The following is an 18,403-nucleotide window of genomic DNA, read 5'->3' on the forward strand; positions in this document are numbered from 1 at the left end:
CAACATGCTACCATTACCCCGTCCATTTCCAAACGTTTAACTTCACCCTAGTTGAACATTCTGCTCATAAGAAGCAGCCACTCCCCATTCTTTAGCCTCATTCTATATCCCATACATTCTGTCCTAAGTAAACAATCATTGGTTCCCTGTATAGTCACGTATTTATGTGTTCAGCACCATCACCGCTATCTATATAAGGACATCTCCATTTCTTCCACAAAGATGGAGGAAGAGTCAAAGAAGGCAGAGAGACAAAAGAAAAAGAAAAGAGATATATATAAAGAGAAACAACAACAACAACAAAAACATGACTGCTAGAAAGCAACAAAAGGAGATAGCATTAACCTAAAGTAGAATAAAGAGTCAGACAATATCACCAATGCCAGGAGTCCCATATCCGTGCCCTATTCCGCCCCTTCCCCATATGCATTTAGCTTTGGTATATTGCCTTTGTTATATTAAAGGAAGCATAATACAATGTTTCTGTTAATTATAGTCTCTAGTTTGCATTGATTTTATTTTCCCCCCAATACCACCCTATTTTTAACACCTTGCCATGCTGACATTCATTTGTTCCACCTCATATAAAAACATATTTGTACCTTTTATTACAATTGTTGATCACCCTGGGTTTCCCTGGGTTACACAGTCCCAGTCTTTATCCTTTGTCTTTTGTTCTGGTGTCCCACATGGTTCCAACCTTCCTCTTTCAACCATACTCACAGTCATCTTTGTTCAGTGTACTTACATTGTGGTGCTACTATCTCTCAAAATTGTGTTCCAAACCTCTCTCTCCTGACTTGTCTTTTCTGTCTGCAGTGCTTCCTTTAGTGTTTCCTGTAGAGCAGCTATCTTGTTCACAAACTCAGTCATTGTCTGTTTGTCAGAGAATATTTTAAGCTCTCCCTCATATTTGAAGGACAGTTTGGCTGGATATAGCATTTATGGTTGGTGGTTTTTCTCTTTCAGTATCTTATTTAAGAATATATCACCTCACTCTCTTCTTGCCTCCATGGTTTCTATTGAGAAATCCGCAGAAAGTCTTACCAAGTTTCCTTTGTGTGTGATGGATCGCTTTTCTCTTGCTGCTTTCAGGATTCTCGTTATCTTTGATGTTTGATAATCTGATTATTAAGTGTCTTGGCGTAGGCCTGTTCAGATTTATTTTGTTTGGGGTACGCTGCGCTTCTTGGATCTGTAATTTTATGTCTTTCATAAGAGATGGGAAATTTTCATTGATTATTTCCTCTATTATTGCTTCTGCCCCTTTTCCCTTCTCTTCTTCTTCTGGGACACCAATGACACATGCATTCCTGATTTTCATTTTGTCCTTAATTTCCCAGAGACGTTGCTCATATTTTTCCATTCTTTTCTCTATCTGTTCTTTTGTGTGTAGGCTTTCAGGTGTCTTGCTCTCCAGGTCCTGAGTGTTTTCTTCTGCCGCTTGCGATCTGCTGTTGTATGTTTCCATTGTGTCTTTCATCTCTTGTGTTGTGCCTTTCGTTTCCATAGATTCTGCCAGTGGTTTTTCGAACTTTCAATTTCTACCTTATGTACACCCAGTGTTTTCATTATATGGTTCATCTCTTTTGCCATATCTTCCCTAAATTTTTTGAATTGACTTAGTATTAGTTGTTTAAATTCCTGTATCTCAGTTGAAGTGTAAGTTTGTTCCTTTGACTGGGCCATAACTTCTTAGTGTAGGTTGTAGTTTTCTGTTGTCTAGGCGTGGTGTCCTTCGTTACCCTATTCAGGTTTTCCCAGACCAAAATGGGCTCAGGTCCCAGAAGGAAGAGCTATTCAGTATCTGGTTTCCCTGATGGTGTGTCTTTGAAAATTGATACACCGTGTGAGGCCTGAAGTCACTGTGCTTTTCTGTCCAGCAGGTGGCACCTGTCAGCCTGTAACTCCAGACTGGTGTAAGGAGGTGTGACCCATGGCTGTTTTTCCCCAGGCTCTGAGCTCTGGTTCTGAATGAAAGGTGGTTAGTAGAGCTGGGCCTCACCCCTTTGCTCTTAGGGAAGATAGACCTCCTAGGGAGAGGTCATCAGCATTTCAGTGGTCTCTCTCTGCCTGTACTATCTCCACCCTTGTCTGAGTCAGAGCACTGGGAACTGAAAATGGCTGAGGCTTTCTCCACTGAGCCAAAACAGGGACAGAAAGCCCCCTTCTGGGCTAGTTCGCAGCCACCCTCTGGCTCAGTCTTCATCCAAAGCCTCTGTCTGCTTGTTGGGGATTCGTGTTGAACAGTCCACACTTGTTAATTAAAACCCCACTTGGAGCCCAGCTGAGCTATATTCACTTGCTGGAAGACAGGCTGCTCTCTAGCTCCAGGAGGCTTTGCAGTTTGGGCCATAGGGGGAAGGAGCCCTGGCTTGTATCTGCAGTTTTTACTTACAGATTTTATGCTGCAATCTTGGGTATTCCTCCCAATTCAGGTTGGTGTATGATCAGTGGATGGTCACGTTTGTCTCCCCCCACCCCAATTATTCCGGACTATTCACTAGTTGTTCCAGGGGGACTAACTAGCTTCCACTCCTTTCTATGCCACCATCTTAGATCTGCCTAGGATATTTTAATCACTCTGCAAATGTAAGCTGGTATTATTAATAGTAGTATTTCTGAAATATTAAAATAAACAGATAAGAAGAACTGTATTCCATATACTTTGTGTACTTTTTCTAAAACCTGATCATCCCAAGTATTTTATATTCCAAATTGTCTCATAGGAGTTTTTGTTACTTGAGAGGTAGGAGTTTTAGAATAACACCATCTGCCCATTGTCTTTGATATCCTTGTTCCTAAATTGGACATTCTTTTTAGTTATCCCCTGATACCTCCAGGACTCCTTGTTCTAACTTGTCAGAAAGGTTGCAAGAGTGAGGGCTGGAGCTGTTACATCCAAGGATGGTTCATTCATTTATTAGTGCTCAGAACCTAATATCTACAGCTATTTTTACCCCCTGCTGCAGCCAGTAATTGGCTCAGTTCCAGAAACTATACTTTCAGTCTGAGAGATGCCCTGCCCTTTATTGGATTCTCTATGGATAACTGTAGTTATGTGCTTGGAAATAATTTAAGTTATTACTTTTAAAAACGCAGAAAATGCCATTAAACCTTCAGTGTAGTCTGGTACCTGCTCAAGTCCAAAGGACCACCTCCCTTTCCCCTCTGCACTTGTTCATTCAGTAGTTCATCTAGTCATGTAAGTTCCATATTATGTGTGCAAGGAGGTGAAACCCCTGCGGTTTCTGTACTTGTTTTATCTGTAAGAAATCTAGTCTCTTTTCCTCTTGGAAAAGCTAGAGCATCAGGAGCACAGTAGTCCCTGGCTTTTATCCTCTGTTTACTTATTCAACTTATCCATTATATATGGAGCCACTGCACTGAAGTTGCTTAGAAGAAGGGGAGTTTGAGGTCTTGATTTGAGGGCTGTGCCCATCAAAACCCAAGCAAGGATAACAGGAAAATTTTACAAATTAAATTAATTGGATTGTTTTAAATGTTCAGTAAAGAACTGATAAATGAATAAGAAGTCATTGTCTATACTGTCTCTTACAGCTAGAGTCAATAGATACAGATCTGCTCAAACCTAATCCCTACCTTCTTTCATTCATTTAGTAAGTACATATTGGGTTGTTTATTTTGTATAAGCACTATGCTAGGTACTAGCTGTATGGTTTCTCGTTGTTATATAGCTTGTAGTCAAGGGGAAGAGTCAGATAAAAAGCAAGTAAAGAGACAGACAGATATTCTCTAGTTGTTATAATGCTGAGACAGAAGTAAACATGATACAGTGATGGAGAATAAATAGTATGGATAGGAATGGAGAAATCTACATTGGGAATCAGAAAAGACCTTCTGAGGAATCTACATTGAAGAGAACTATGAAACAGAACTAGTTAGTGATGTGAAGAGTGGGGAGAAGAGGTTTCCAGCTTTGTTTGCAAAGTCTAGAGGGTTCCCCAGCCAGAAGAAAAGATTATAGTAATGTCTGTCTTCCCCTTCTAGGAATTCATTTCCAACACAGAAATCTGCTAATAACTGCTGCATTCTTGCTCTGGGAAAGTTCCAAAATTATTTTTTTCACATTTTAAATATTTATCAGCATTTATTATATTCACTTCCATCTAATCATGGATTACTTTTCAATATGCAGTTACTTTTGAGGAAACAAAGTGACATTGTCACATATCTATATTGAATACCAATATAGAAATCCAAATATGAATTATTTTAAGATTATCTGTCTTTGGGATTATCTATGATACTATTTCATTATAACCCATAATAAAGAATTGAGACATGTTTGTGCGTGTGTTATATGTTTGTCATACCTAAAATAATAAATCATTAATGTTATTGTCAATAATGCATTCTCCAAATATGTCTACATTTTTATTTTTATTTTTAAAGATTATTATGTTTTGAGAGATATTCCTAATAAGCTACATTAAGAATCATAAACTGTGAAAATATCCTTCACTTTTGTTTGTTGAAACTTAATTTTTACATTTCACTGGGGACCCAGAATCCCATGCTTTCAGGAGGAGGCCCCTGAAATTGATGCCTATGTTCTCTAATTAACAATTGTTATTTTTCATAATAGTAATGAAATTCAAATTATGCCCCTGCTAATTTTTTCTCCTTTCATTTTCAACATTTGGACTTATCCTATTGCAAACATAAACTAATAACTATCATGCTGGAGTCATGCACAAGTCATTGCATAACTAAGTCCCTACTATGTACAAGGAACTGTACTACATGTTGAAAGTACAGACACTGAAATGATTCATGCATGATGCCAACCAATTGTTATTTCTCTTGAGAGTACTGAATATATGCTACTATTAAGTGACTGTAGACGAGTAGATTGTTTATGTATTTGTTATTGCTGTAAGTTATCAATCGCTTTGTAACTTATACGTCACTATGTTATGAAAGGTCATTGCCAGCAGGAGGAAATGACACTGGTTATATAGCCCAAACATTTTATCTTTTTTTTTTTTTCCAGTGCTGCTTCATCCATGTTTGGTTTTAACTTTTCCCAGTTTTATTGAAAACCATAAATCAGAAATTTTATAAGCCTCTGATTTAGCATTTAAATTGATGTGTGAAATATAAAAGTGGCCTAGCCAACTTCAAGGCAGCAGTGTTGAAGGTTAAGTTTATCCTGGTATGGACAAGAAACATATATTTCCCCAGCTTCTCCTTCCCCACCCAATTTTTGATTACACAAATATTTATTATACCTTTGTGAGATAGACAAGGTTTTTTTTTTTTTCCATGAAAGAAATACAGATAACTATTTCTTAATCATGAAATGATATTCTTTAAGTGCCCAGATCCTCAGAGGACATTTTTGCATTTAATAATAAGTTTTGGCATATTATAGATTATAACAACTTTCAATTGTCAGTTTTGGGGGCATAAAGTAACAGTCAGTCTTGATCTAAATAAAGCATTCAAATAAACAATTTTAATATCAATATGTGATTTTAGACTGTTGTCTTTAGTCTCATTAATAAGGTGATGATGTTTCAAATTCGTATTTGGGAATTACTTAACGAAAATAAGGCAGGATGCAGTTAGGGTGTTTTGTCAGCATTCTGGGGTTTGGTATTCTATAGCATGCACTTCATCCTGTGTTTAATCTCTAACATGGCAATGCGAAATGGGAATTATATGTATTATAATGCCCACACTAACATTCAGCAGTACCCATAAGTTAATCAAGCATAGATTTCTAGAGTACGTGGGTACCAATGTATTTAAAATAATAAATTCACATTTGCATGCAAATAAAATGGGTTGTGATTTTTAGTTTTAATATCTGGAGCATACATCTAATGTAATTCTTATCAAAATCCCAATGAAGTTTTGCTTTGGAAACTTTATAAAATAATTTGAAAGTATATCTAGAAAAATAAGGTGCAATAATAATGAAGAACACATTGTAAAACAAATAGTGATGAAGAATAACTTCTGTATCTATATGGTAAACATTTTATAAAGCTATAGTAATTAAAACAATAATGTCTGGGCATAGACATATGCCAGAATATTGGTGGAAATAGAATATAGTGCCAGGAAATATACCAAGGTATAGATAAAGATTTAGAATGCAATGAAAATGGGATTTTAAAACAGAGGGAAAACAATGAATTATTTTAATAAATGGTGTTGGAATAATTAGCCAACTAGTGTTGGTAGAGGTAGGGGGAGGGCAGAGGAATAAAGTTAGACATTAACATTTCATTTTTTAACAAAATAAATTCCTGATGGAAGATTGTAATAAATGGTTCCATTTTTCAAAGGTTATTTATATTTTCAGGTTGAATAATAACTTGGAAAATGTGAAAAATTTTAAGATTTAAAAACTATACCAAAAATATGCACCTCAGTATTATTAATTCCTCTAAAATCTTCCATGCACTTTATTTTTTTATTTACTTGTTCTGTTCAACCCTAAAAGTAGTATAAATTGTCCATTAATATGGTAATTTTATCAAGACATCCTTGAATTTTCAAGATTCTTTGCCTTTAATTCACTTCTGTGTACTTCCACATAGCAATCAATCAATCGTTTTGAAAAACAACCTGGAAACCTGGAACTTTGAAACATATAGGATGAATTAAATTTTAATGCTCCATAATATGTAAAGAGCTCTTTCAAATCAATATGAAAGCAATTCCTCAATACAAAAATGAACAAAGGACATGAACAAGCAGTTAATTTAGAAGGATGTATGTTGTCAGTAAACATTTGAAAATAAATGTTAATTGAAAGAAAACAAAATACCATTTCCAGTTATTGGATTGGTAAAGATTTTTAAAGTATTGAATCCCCACCATTAATAAGAATGTAGAGAAATATATATTCTCATGGTTCTTGGCAGGAATAAAATTAGTACAAATTTTTTGGGTTGAAACTATTAATATGTATCAAACATCTTTAAAAATGCATGCCTTTTGACATAGCAATTCAACTATTGAAAATTTACCTCAAGATAATAATCAAATAAGACATCAAATATATTCGTTCGTAATTGCCCATCAGTTGCTTGTAATAGCCAAATTTCAGAAATATTCTAAATCTCAACTCATATAAGTTCCTACCTGTATTAATGAGAGAAATAATCACAATTCCAAATAGCAGATATCTCATTTTCACTAAAATAAATGTATTTTCCATATTTATGCATAAATGTTTTGAGGAATATAGCAATGTATTAATAATCGTGGAAAATTTTGTTTACATTTTTACTTATCTCAGTTTTCAAGTGATTCAAAGTAGACATACTTAATAATAATAATAATAAAATCCATTCCCATGTTTTAAAATCAATTCAGAAGATAATTAAGGATTTTACACCATAGTTAATATCACAGTTAAATATAACTGCTTAGTAACAAGTGCAATCATATTTAATATGAGAATTATATAACCCTTTGTTGACATTTATTTGATTTTTTTTCACATTTTGATGTTTAGTGGAGATCAGTTTTCCTCTAAGAAGTCTTTTCTCTATTCCTTCCTCTCTGTTACACTATTGTAGCACTTGTCAAAGATGGTACTATGGTTCTCTGTGAATTGCGTCTATATTTTCCGTTAGACATGCCCACTAGATATGTAATGTGAACCACATATGTAATTTAAAATTTTCTAGTAGCAACATTAAAAGTGTTTAAAAAGTGAATTTAATTTTAATATTTCCTGTTAATATATGCCAAATTTTATCATTTTAACATGCAATTAATAAGAAAATTTATTAATGAGCATTCATTTGTTGTACTAAAGTGTCAAAACCCAGTGTGTATTTTACACCTACAGCACCTCTCTGTTGGGACTGGCCATGTTTCAAGTGCTCAACAGCCACATATGGCTAGTGGCCACCGTACTGGACAATGCAGCACAGGACTGTAAACTCTCGGAGGACTAGAGGATACTTTTTACTCTTATATCCTCAGTGCCTAACCCAATGCATTGCATTTAATAAGCTCTTTTTAATATGTAAATCCACTCCCCCAAACAGTGTATTTGTTATTCCCAACTCTATAGTATCACTTGCTCTGTTGTACTTTTCATGCTTCTTGGGATAGCAACCATGTTTTCTGCTGCTTTGAATCCCTGACATAATAGGTGTTCAGTAAATGTTTGAAAGAAGTAAGGGAAAAGAGAGAGAAAACTAACAGTATTTTACTCCAAAGAACTTTTTTCTAATAAATCAGTCCCTTGAAATATTATATGTTAAATCTCACAGTCAAATTTCTAGAATTATATAGCATTTAGCAATAGAAATTGAAACACCTCAACTCTTAATTTATTTGGGTTTTAGACTGGAATTTATTTGGGTTTAGAATCCAAAATGGTTCATTGCTGATTTTCTTTTTAAAGGTCTCTATGGGCTAGAGATTTGACAGCCTTACTTAATATAACCTTGTCCAGTGTTGAATAAATGTTACAGCTGCAAAGTTCTTCCCTGTCAGTCCTAACAATCCCTTAATGTAACATAAGATTTTTCCCCTGTGATCCTCGGTGGAAACAGAGAGCAGTTGGTCAGCATTAATCAGATAGTGAGCTTTAACATTAGTAAAGTTACTTATATTTTTCCTAAAACTTTCTTTTTCCAAACTGTAGTCCACTATTTTTAAAAAATTTACTTCATGGAGTATTTTTTTTTTCCTAACAGAAAAGATGAAATTAGTAATATGTTTTTTAATTGGGGATTTTAAGACATCTTTTTCCACTGAATTGGTGTTATAAATAAACATAGTGAGTACTTTTAGCTTGTCACTAATAATTACTGAGCAGCCATCATGTGACAATATGGTTTTAGTTGCTAAGGATGGAAAATAATCTATATTTGTTGTCTGATGTGTTCATAGCTAACAGTTTTATTTTAGGTCAGAAGCCTAGAAGTCACTGTTGAGCCATGTTGGCATCATGCTTACTGCTGATGAGTACAGCCAGACGTATAAATTAAAAGAGCTCTGCTCTCAGACAAAGCCAGTTCAAATCCAAGCTTTGCTATGTATTTATTTCCCACCTCATAAAGTTGTTGTAAGAATTACATGAGATAATGTGCCTCAAGTATGTGGCCATAGTAAATATCAATAATCAATTGCTACTATTGTTATTAAAATTATTAAGTGTTCTCTGAAGAATCACCCAATCATGCTGCTGTCAATGTTGGGGACCAAATTCCAGGCATCTTCATAAACTTAAAAATTACCAAAAAGCCAAAACTAAAGTTAAAATAGGTAACTGGAACTAAACCATGATGCATGCAAATTTGGAAGATGGGCTGAGGTTTCTCAGTCTTTCCCCATAGAAAAGATAAAACATGATGAGGAAATTCCTGAAAAGGGAAACAACTAAAATAAACATGCATTCATTTATTCATTCAGTTGGTTTATTGAGTGCCTGTTATGTGCCAGGAACTGTTCAAGGAGCTTGGGATACATCAGTGAATAAAGCAAAAATTCCTGCCCTCAGAGTTATGGTCTTTCCAGTGAAATGCATACTTCTAGGCCCAACCCTAGCAAGCCTCTGCTGTGAGTCCAGGATGGAAGGAAGATTGGACTAGAAACAAGTGGAGCCGGGGACAGGAGACAACTCTACTTTGCCTGTTAGAAAGCTAGATCCCAAGACAAAAGACCATCAGGCCAAAATGTAGTGTCCAATGTCTGAGGAGACAGGTAGCTTTAAGTTCAATTCAGGTTGATGTTGATACCCAAGAGGCCTCAGTTGGTTCACGGGAAATGACAAGTCTCTAGGAAACTGTGTTGGGTAGGGGACTAGGGGAGGGGCTATCCTTATCGAAAAACAGTGACAACTTGCAATAGGGCCTTGATGGCAGTGCCTGATAAGAGGAAGCTATCAGATCATATGAGTCACAACCACATTGATGGGAATTAAGTGTTGTAGATGTCAGGTTCTTCTTAGTGGGGAACTGAAAAAATAAATCGGGAATAGAGACTAAATGCACAGTGATTGAGAAGGACTAGGGGCTGGTAGGACAAGGAAATGTATGAAGGAAATCCTATTTCTGAATAGCCAAAGCATGTGTACTTATAATTTCCAAAATGAGTTTTACCTAACATGTATGAGTCATTATATAAGGTATTTACAGGATTTTAAGCTAAAAATTCTTCATATAGCAATTTTCAGTTTTATTGGAAAATAAAATATGCTTTGGGGAAAATAAAATGTTTTGGGGAAGGGGTTCTCTAGCTTTGTAAAGTACCTATCATAAATTGGTAAGTTTGGAAATGACCATAGATGAGAAGCAATAATTTCCTGGTCTTCAATTCAGAGAGTATTCCTCTTAGAGAAAAAGTATTACCATTTAAACAATGCTAGAAATTTTGATAATGTGATTCAGGGAAAAACAGGAAAATTTTGTCTTTAACAGCTGCAATTAATTACGCAGCAGCAGCAAAAACATATGAAATGACAGCCAAAATTATTCTGCTAGCTATTTCAAGACTTAATTTTTCTAAATATTTATCAGTGATAATGGTTTGGTTAATTTGGCTGGTATGCTAGAAAATTTCATGAAGAATGGTAAAGACCACATATTAAAAGAATTATTTGTTTAGTCATAGATAGTTTTAAATGGGAGAAATTTTATTTGATTTCACATAATTACTGAGGTTTGAAAAATGATTTTTAATATCTTTCTATGATAAAAAGAAGGCACATTATCTTCATTTGACTGTTTGAAAAATTGAAGTAAGACCTTGACAAGATAATTGATGCTATCTCTGTCTTCTCCATTTGTCTTATGATTGTTCCTTAGATTCAGATTTATGTACCAAAACTGCATTTGATATGTTTCCTATCAATCAACCATTTTCTCCTTAGTGGTTGCTGTATCCAGTACTCTTGTAAGTTCTGTAAACAAAATTTGATATAAAAGATAACATCAAAATAGCTTATAGAAAGTCAGTTTTTTAAAATATATTTTACTTCTAATATTTTAGACTAGTATTTTAATCATAGATATTATTTTTACCTTTAATAATTCTACCCTTAATTAGTAACGATGGCTAAAGGTTTTGATTAAGACATCAGGAATCATTTTTCTCTCTTCATATGTTGTTTGTGATAAATAATTTTCCTAATAATTTTTTCCAGAAGTGCTCTACCCACTCCAAGCCTGACTTCCATTTCTTTGTGTATTGGTCTGGCTCCCCAGCTTTGGTATTTTCCTTTGACCTTCAGCTGCCCTATGGACTTTCACTGACGCTCACCTTGCTGTTTTTGGTAACCTCCGGTGCTGCTCTGCGATGGGGTTCTAACAACCAGCCCTCAAAAAATGGAATAGAAAGCAAAGAAGCTCTCTAAAACTCTTTTGTACAACTTTGTTTCCTTCTGCTTTGCCTGGGCCAAAGTCTACCCATGAAGCATATTGATATTAGATTGGATAGGAGATAACTTCAAGCATAAGAGATGAAAAAAAAAGAGTTAGAATACATATAAAAAGAGTGTTTTAATTGGGGTCTTTTCTATTTCTGGTTTGGAAATGTCTCCAGGAATGAATAGCACAGGGATATCTCATCCAAAGTAATTTGGAATGTTTCTCACAGTTATTCTCCAAGACATATTCTTTAGAGAGACACTCTTGAGAATAATGATAGCAGCTGCGTTTATTTAGCTAGTTATGGCTCACAAATTACTTTCACGTACAGTACCTGATTTCATCCTCACAGTAGCCAAGGGAGGTAATTATCACCATTTTATAGGTGAAAGAACAGAGGTTTAGCGATGATACATGTGTTTACAGAGTTTGAACTAGGTTTTCTACCTTCATATCTAGCCTTTTTCACTACAGTGAAATGCCTGTCCATGTTTATAAATTTAATAAATCAAAATAAGGTTTTGCTAATCCTGGATACTACTAGAAACATTCTAGTTCAAGTTTTAAGTCATTTACGTCTGTGGCACTTCTGTAAATCAAGTAACCCCTTATATCTATGGTAATCTGTAGTCTTTTCTATGGTCATATAAATAATTATGATGTCAATATAAAAGAAGCGATCCTCATCCTAAGATAACATTCTGGTAATACTGTCTGTACAACTCATAGCTGTATTCTAATGCTGGAACTTAAATTAGCATTTCCCAAAGTCTCTTAGTTTCTTTAAGAGGAAATATTTTTTTATTATGTCTTAATTAGAACAGTGGCTTTTGAAAACTGATTACCTGGTCTCTTTGGCTGGGATTTAACTAAGCTCTGCAAAGGGAGGGTGAGAATGAGAAGGCAGCCTCCAACCTTGAGCAAGTCATGAAGGACTTTTTCTACCCAGCAAAATCTCTCAGATCCTTCTTCATGGCCTTACCCACAATTTCCAGAACAAAATCGGATGTGCCAGAGGCTGCCCTTTGTCCTCTTCAACTGTGCACCAGTTCAAGTGTGGCCATGTACCATGCAGCCATCAACTCTCCTTATAGTTTATTGAATGTGTATTCTGCATGCTTGTTCCTTACTGGTTGGCTTTCATGCCAGGTGTCTTTCTTCTCTGTTCAAGTCTCTGGAATCTGGGCTAAGGCTCTGGCCTTGGTCTGGGTTTTAGGAGGTTGGGGAAGTATAAGAATAAGGCAAGACTGGCTTCTCACTATGAGGGATAGAGCACTGAGAGAACCCTAGACAGTGTCCACGATAAAATCCAGCTCATGAATTACAAACTGATCTAAGGACTCTCCCATCCAGAAGCACCAGAAAAAGAAAGAACTCATGACTGATGGAAAGGAACCACAACCAGGGATAGAAAGATGAAATGAACTGGGGATGGGTGATAGGGTGGTAGCGAGAGACTGAGCCTGGTGAGAGAGACCTGTAGAGCATGGGAACCTTTTTATAGTGTATGTGTGGTGTCCTTAACTGCTCCCTCTCCAGTGTTTGGGGCTTGACACTTCTCCTAGGCTTGATTCTAATCTTTTCCTTATGGACTTGGCTCCAACCCACTAGCTAGCAGCTTGATTTAACTTAGAAAGGATATGCTGTCCTAGGTCCCCTCTCAAAATACATGGGCCCACCCTCCGGCTCTGGCTCCTGACTAGTGCACTGGTTGAGTCTTCCCACTTCCCCACTTTTGGACTCAAGCCAGAGAACGTTCTGGCACATTGGCACTAGAGGGACGCGTGCTTCAGAGAGTGCAAGAAAGTGTGAAATGTAGGGCTGGAACAAAGGACGGCTAGATCAAGGAAAGCAGAGGAAAGAGGAGGGGCAATAGCTCTACCTTTCTGTTCAATAAAAGAGGAAAATACCTAATCTCTAAATTACCCCTAGGACTCTGCAATTTGCAGAACTTCAGGATGTTACATAATTCATATTATTTGTTATTAACTGTCTTACATATTTCTTCTAGTGGGTATTAAAAGATGTTAGAAGAGAAATTCAGTGAGATCTTTATGTCAGCTAAAAGTTTTGGACTTAGTTACTCTCCCCCAGAACTTCTGTGTTGCTTATTTGAAGCAGTATTGCTACCTCAAAAATTCATCATTTACCTAGTTCTCCCACTCTCCTTTATCATGCAGTCAGCTGTCCCTGAGTTTCCATCTGATATTTCACAGGTGGGGTCTGTGAAGTCACTTACCCTCTGTGACAAGTTAGGAGGCTATTATAGTTGTCCCAGGTGCAGTGAATACCAAGGAGGGGTTGAATTCAAGAGCTTTTTCAGAGACAATAATAAATTATTGATTTTACAGTGTGAGGAAGAAGGAAGAGTTGAAGAGAGTAGATTTCTAATGTGGGTGGGTAGGCACATAGTAGTGTCATGAATCAAGATAGGGAGGAGCAAGGATGAGCAGAATTGGGGGGAGATTTGAACTTTTTTTTTTTTTTTTTTTTTTTTTTTTGACTTGTTGACTTTGAGGTGCTTATAAGACATCTAGGAAGATAATCTAGGAAAGTCCAGTCATAATACTGGGTGGAAGTTGTAAAACTGGGAGCCATTGATGCCTATGTGATAAAGCCTAAGGAGAGTGAAGAGAAGTAAGCTAGGCCAGAGCAACCTTTAAGGAGTAGGGTGAGAAGGAGCCATAGAAAGAGACTCAAAAGGAACACAGGGGTCAGATGTATCAGGGAGGTATAGATCAGGCAAACAATTCTTAGGTCATTTCTTATCAGGCCTTTCCTTTAATATTGCCTCTCAAAATCTCTTATCTTCTCTCCCATAAACTCCTTCCTGAATCTCTGTCTTGCTGCCAACCCTGCAGATGATTCCCACCTCATACCCACACATCTGAGGGACACCTCGGCCCTTTCTTCTCATTCTTCATAATATTAGCAAGGAAACACTTTTAAGGAAATTTAATTTGACTATCACTTCATTTTTAGTTGTCAGAGTAGTTTTTATTTCATTTTGTCCCCATTAAGATTTAGAGGTTTTCTGTTAATTAAGCATAAGAATTGTAGTAACTATATAACCTGTTATGAAAACAAACCCCTGGTTTTCTTCTGGATAGGAATGGTTGATGTTGGAATACATTTTTGCTAACGTGTTCTGAAGTTTAGTATTTTGATGAATTGACCTGGGAGTAAGAATTGATTGAAAACCTCTCAGTTTTGTAATGGATGAAGTAAGGATTGGTGAAGAAGATGGGCAGCCAATTAGCTGACAGGATCTACACAGTGCTGGATGGATTGCAATAAAAAAAAATTGAATTAAAGAGAGAACACTGCTACCAATTACCAGCTGGTTGGCAAGTATGTTATTGAACCATAACAGAAATAAAGTCCTAAACTCTTTTCTCTGACCCCCCAAAAAATCTCAAATCCCAAATACCTTTAGTGCCTAGCAAGCAAAACAATGCTACCTTAGGTAATGTAAAATATTAGACAATAACGGTGTTTAGATTTTTGTCACTGCCAGATTAAGCCCACTTTTTACCCTGTGCATACAAAAACTATATGCATATTACATTTAAAAAGCCAATGGTTTATTTTAGTGGCTCTTATTTATGATTCAAATAAAACTTGACAATAGAACAGAATGAGTTCAAGTAGAACACAGTTTCACCTGTAATAAACTAAAATCACATTTCCCTTTTCAACTATATTGGATAATAACATAAGTGCAAATAAAGAAATAGTACAAAGCGTATCTTTTCTGAAACAGCATTAATGGCATCTTGAACCAGGCAGCTAGCCACACCATCAATCATTAGGTCAGTTCATCTCATGCTCATATTGACCAAATTTTTCATCCAAATCCCACAGGAAAGAGTTTGACTGTCATTTGTATGAGTGTCCTCAGTGATACTATATTTTCTAGGAGTCCAAAAAATAGAAAAAAAGTATAACAGAAAAATAGTATAAGTATTGTGAAATATTTACACAGATACAAAATATGTATATTTTTAAATTGTCATCAATTTAAATTAAGTTGTCTCAATTTTTGAGAGAGCAAGAAAATACTAAATACAGTAAAAGTCTGTTGAAATCATTTTTATGTTTGATGTTGCCCCTTAGGAAAGCCTTGGATTTAAAATGCTTTTTATTTAATGCTGCTGCTAATGTTACAAAAATGTTAAAACTTTCTTCCTTATAACTGGAGACTTTAAAAAATACACAGAAAGTACCTTTCATAGTCTTGAGTCATCTGATAAAAGGGCAAAATACATTTAAATTATAGCGAATTGGGAGGAAAGAGACGGTTCTGTGGTGGACATGGAATCCTTTATCATATATATAAAGAATATATAAGTAGAGAATTTGAGAGTAGAATTGTCTCCTCATAACTTAGTATTGCCCTCCAACTCACAACTCACAAGCAGAGTCAAGGTCCATTGAGAAATTTTCCAATGTGGAATCTTGGACCCATGCTCCTTAATAGTTCCTCTTCTTCTTTGTCTCTTGACCATATCATGTTCAGAGGCTTGGAAAGTTGAAGGAACTAGTAGCTACATGTGAGCACCTCTAAGGGGCAATATTTTGGTATGAAACTTAATGGAGGCCTAGCCAGGTCAGCATCTCCAGAGAGCATAGAGGTGGCTCTTCTTACCCAGTGTCCCTTTGTTTAGATTTCATATTTTGGAAATATAAATTCAACTTCCTATCTCAATTTTCCCACAAGTCATGCTAGTGATATCTTATTTCATTATAAATATCTGAAATAAGTCTTGGGAATAAGAAAAACTCACAAGAGTTCCTAGCTATGATAAATTGATAAAGGCAGCAGTTTTGTTTTTTTTCCCCCTTTGCATTGGATTTGATTGACATTTCCCTATACTGAAAAGTCAGGAGTGTACTGCAGGCTGAAGGTTTAACCTTCTGTATCCGTCAGGATAAGCTAGATTATGTTGCAGTAACAAACAAGGAGAAAATCCTGGTAGCTTAAAACAGCAAAATTTATTTCTCATTACAGTCCACCATGGGTCAGCAAAGGAGCTCTGTACACAGTAGTCATTTAGTGACCTTGGAAGATGGAGAGGCCATTGTTTCTACAATCACAGAGGCAGGAACTGGGCAAGCCATGCACTGACTCTTAAAGCTACTTCACTTCTGCTCAAATTTCATTGGCCATGCCACGTGTAAGTCACCTAGCCATGCCTGAATTCAGCGTGGTAGAGAATATAACCTTTCTACAGGGAAAGGCACCGTATGTTTGTGACCCATTAATATAGCTACCTCACTTCCAATTCTATTTGCTGCCCCAATGGAGGAGAGGTTCCAGAGCAGATTCCTTGTTGTATTGTGGCTTTAAAACCAGCAGCTTGAAAGTCTACAGATATATCAAGTGGAAGAGGCCTTGGACTTCATGGCCCTCTCTTTCTAGCATGGTTACCAGAGTGTGGATTCCAAAATCTTTTCTTTCTGGATTAACATCAGTGAATTTTCACTAAAAGTTATCCCCTCACCCATGGATTCTGGGCTCAGGGGAAAAAGCATTCATAGTCATACCATTTAAGAGACTGAAGATAGAGTGGGGTGGAGGGTTCAAGCTACTTCTATAAAAACCTGTTCATCTACTATTGTTTATTTAATGGAATTTTTTGAAACAGATTTTTTTTTTTTTACATATCCCAAGCATTTGTTTTTGTTTTTGTTTTTTTAAAGAAGTTGTTGTCAGTGAACCATATTAGAGCATTTGAAAGCTCGGTTCTAATTCTATTGCTTGACTCGAATAATCAGATCCCAACTCCCTTCTCTGTTATTATATAAATGACAAGTGTGGCTGCATTATTTGACAGTGAGCCAGTGAGTATTACAACTTGGAATTACACAACAAGTAGAATTCTATCTGAGGTTTTCATGGAAGAGGTAAGATTTTAGGGGCCACAAAAATGATTTTGAAAATTAAAATAAAAAGAGCAATGTTTGAGGGAAATGAAAAGAATGGCAAGCCTTCATGGAGCATTTATTAAGGAACTAGTATGTATCAGACTCTGCCAAATTCCAGAGATCCAAAGAAGAATAATATATGACCCTCCCTTGAAAACATCACAAAAGAGCATATCCAGCATATAGAATGGTTTGGGTGAAGTTTGGAGGCTCCAGGATAAGACTTATCCAAGGCATCAAAAAACAAGTACAGCTAAGAAAAGAGAAAAGGACAGACTGGAGAAGAGGAAGAAATGAACAGCAAAACTCTTGGTGACTTTTACACTTCAGATTTGGCCTTGTCTTTGAAATCTAGTCTTTTGTATAAAAATGTGAGAAATATGGATTATTAGAATTGTAGATGGTATTCTAGTTGCAGATAGTGAGGGAGCCTGTTCTAGTTTGCTAGACTGCTCAAGGCAGATACCATGAAAAGGCATGGCTTTAAAAAATGGGAGTTTATTAGCTGTGGTTTAAGTCTGTAAGAATGCCCAAATCAAAGCATCATCAAAGTGACGCTTTCTTCCTGAAGACAAGCAGGTGCACATTCTCTTCCTCCCTCCCTCCCTCCTGCCCTCCCTCTTTCTCTCTCTCCATTTCCTTGAAGATGGACTCCAGTAATATGACTAAGTCCCATCCTGAATGAATGCACATCTTAACTGAGGTAGCCTTATCAAAAGATCCTACTTACAATAGATTTAAACACACAGGAATGGATTAGATTAGGAACATATGATCTCGTCTATGTTGGATGCTCTATTCCTGTTTCACTAAGGAGTTCAGAGTCAGTGAAGAATGCTAGCAGCTCCTTTATCCCATTAAGTAATTCAGACAGAGCAAGCATTTGCAGCTATCTTGCGAGCACAAAGAAAAGAGCTTGTTGTATTCAATAAAGTGCTTGACTGTAGAGACGTAAATTTAGTTGTCTTCTTGCCAGGCATGAGAGATAGATTGTGTAATCAATCTTGTGAGCATTCAGTTAAAGAAAAGACAGGCAAAAACATTTTTGGAAAAACAGAGTGCTAACTAGGTGTGAATAAATTTTTCTTTAGCTTGACCTACTTGTC

At 36.1% G+C, this 18,403-nt stretch overlaps 1 protein-coding gene across 7 annotated transcripts in view; it reads left to right on the plus strand.

Moving 5' to 3' along the window:
- The window catches only part of FER (FER tyrosine kinase), a 615,744-nt gene that overhangs the window by 538,668 nt on the left and 58,673 nt on the right, over nucleotides 1-18,403 (plus strand). The window lies entirely within an intron of this gene.

Source organism: Choloepus didactylus, chromosome 13, assembly GCF_015220235.1.
Source record: "Choloepus didactylus isolate mChoDid1 chromosome 13, mChoDid1.pri, whole genome shotgun sequence".
Taxonomy (NCBI): domain Eukaryota; kingdom Metazoa; phylum Chordata; class Mammalia; order Pilosa; family Megalonychidae; genus Choloepus; species Choloepus didactylus.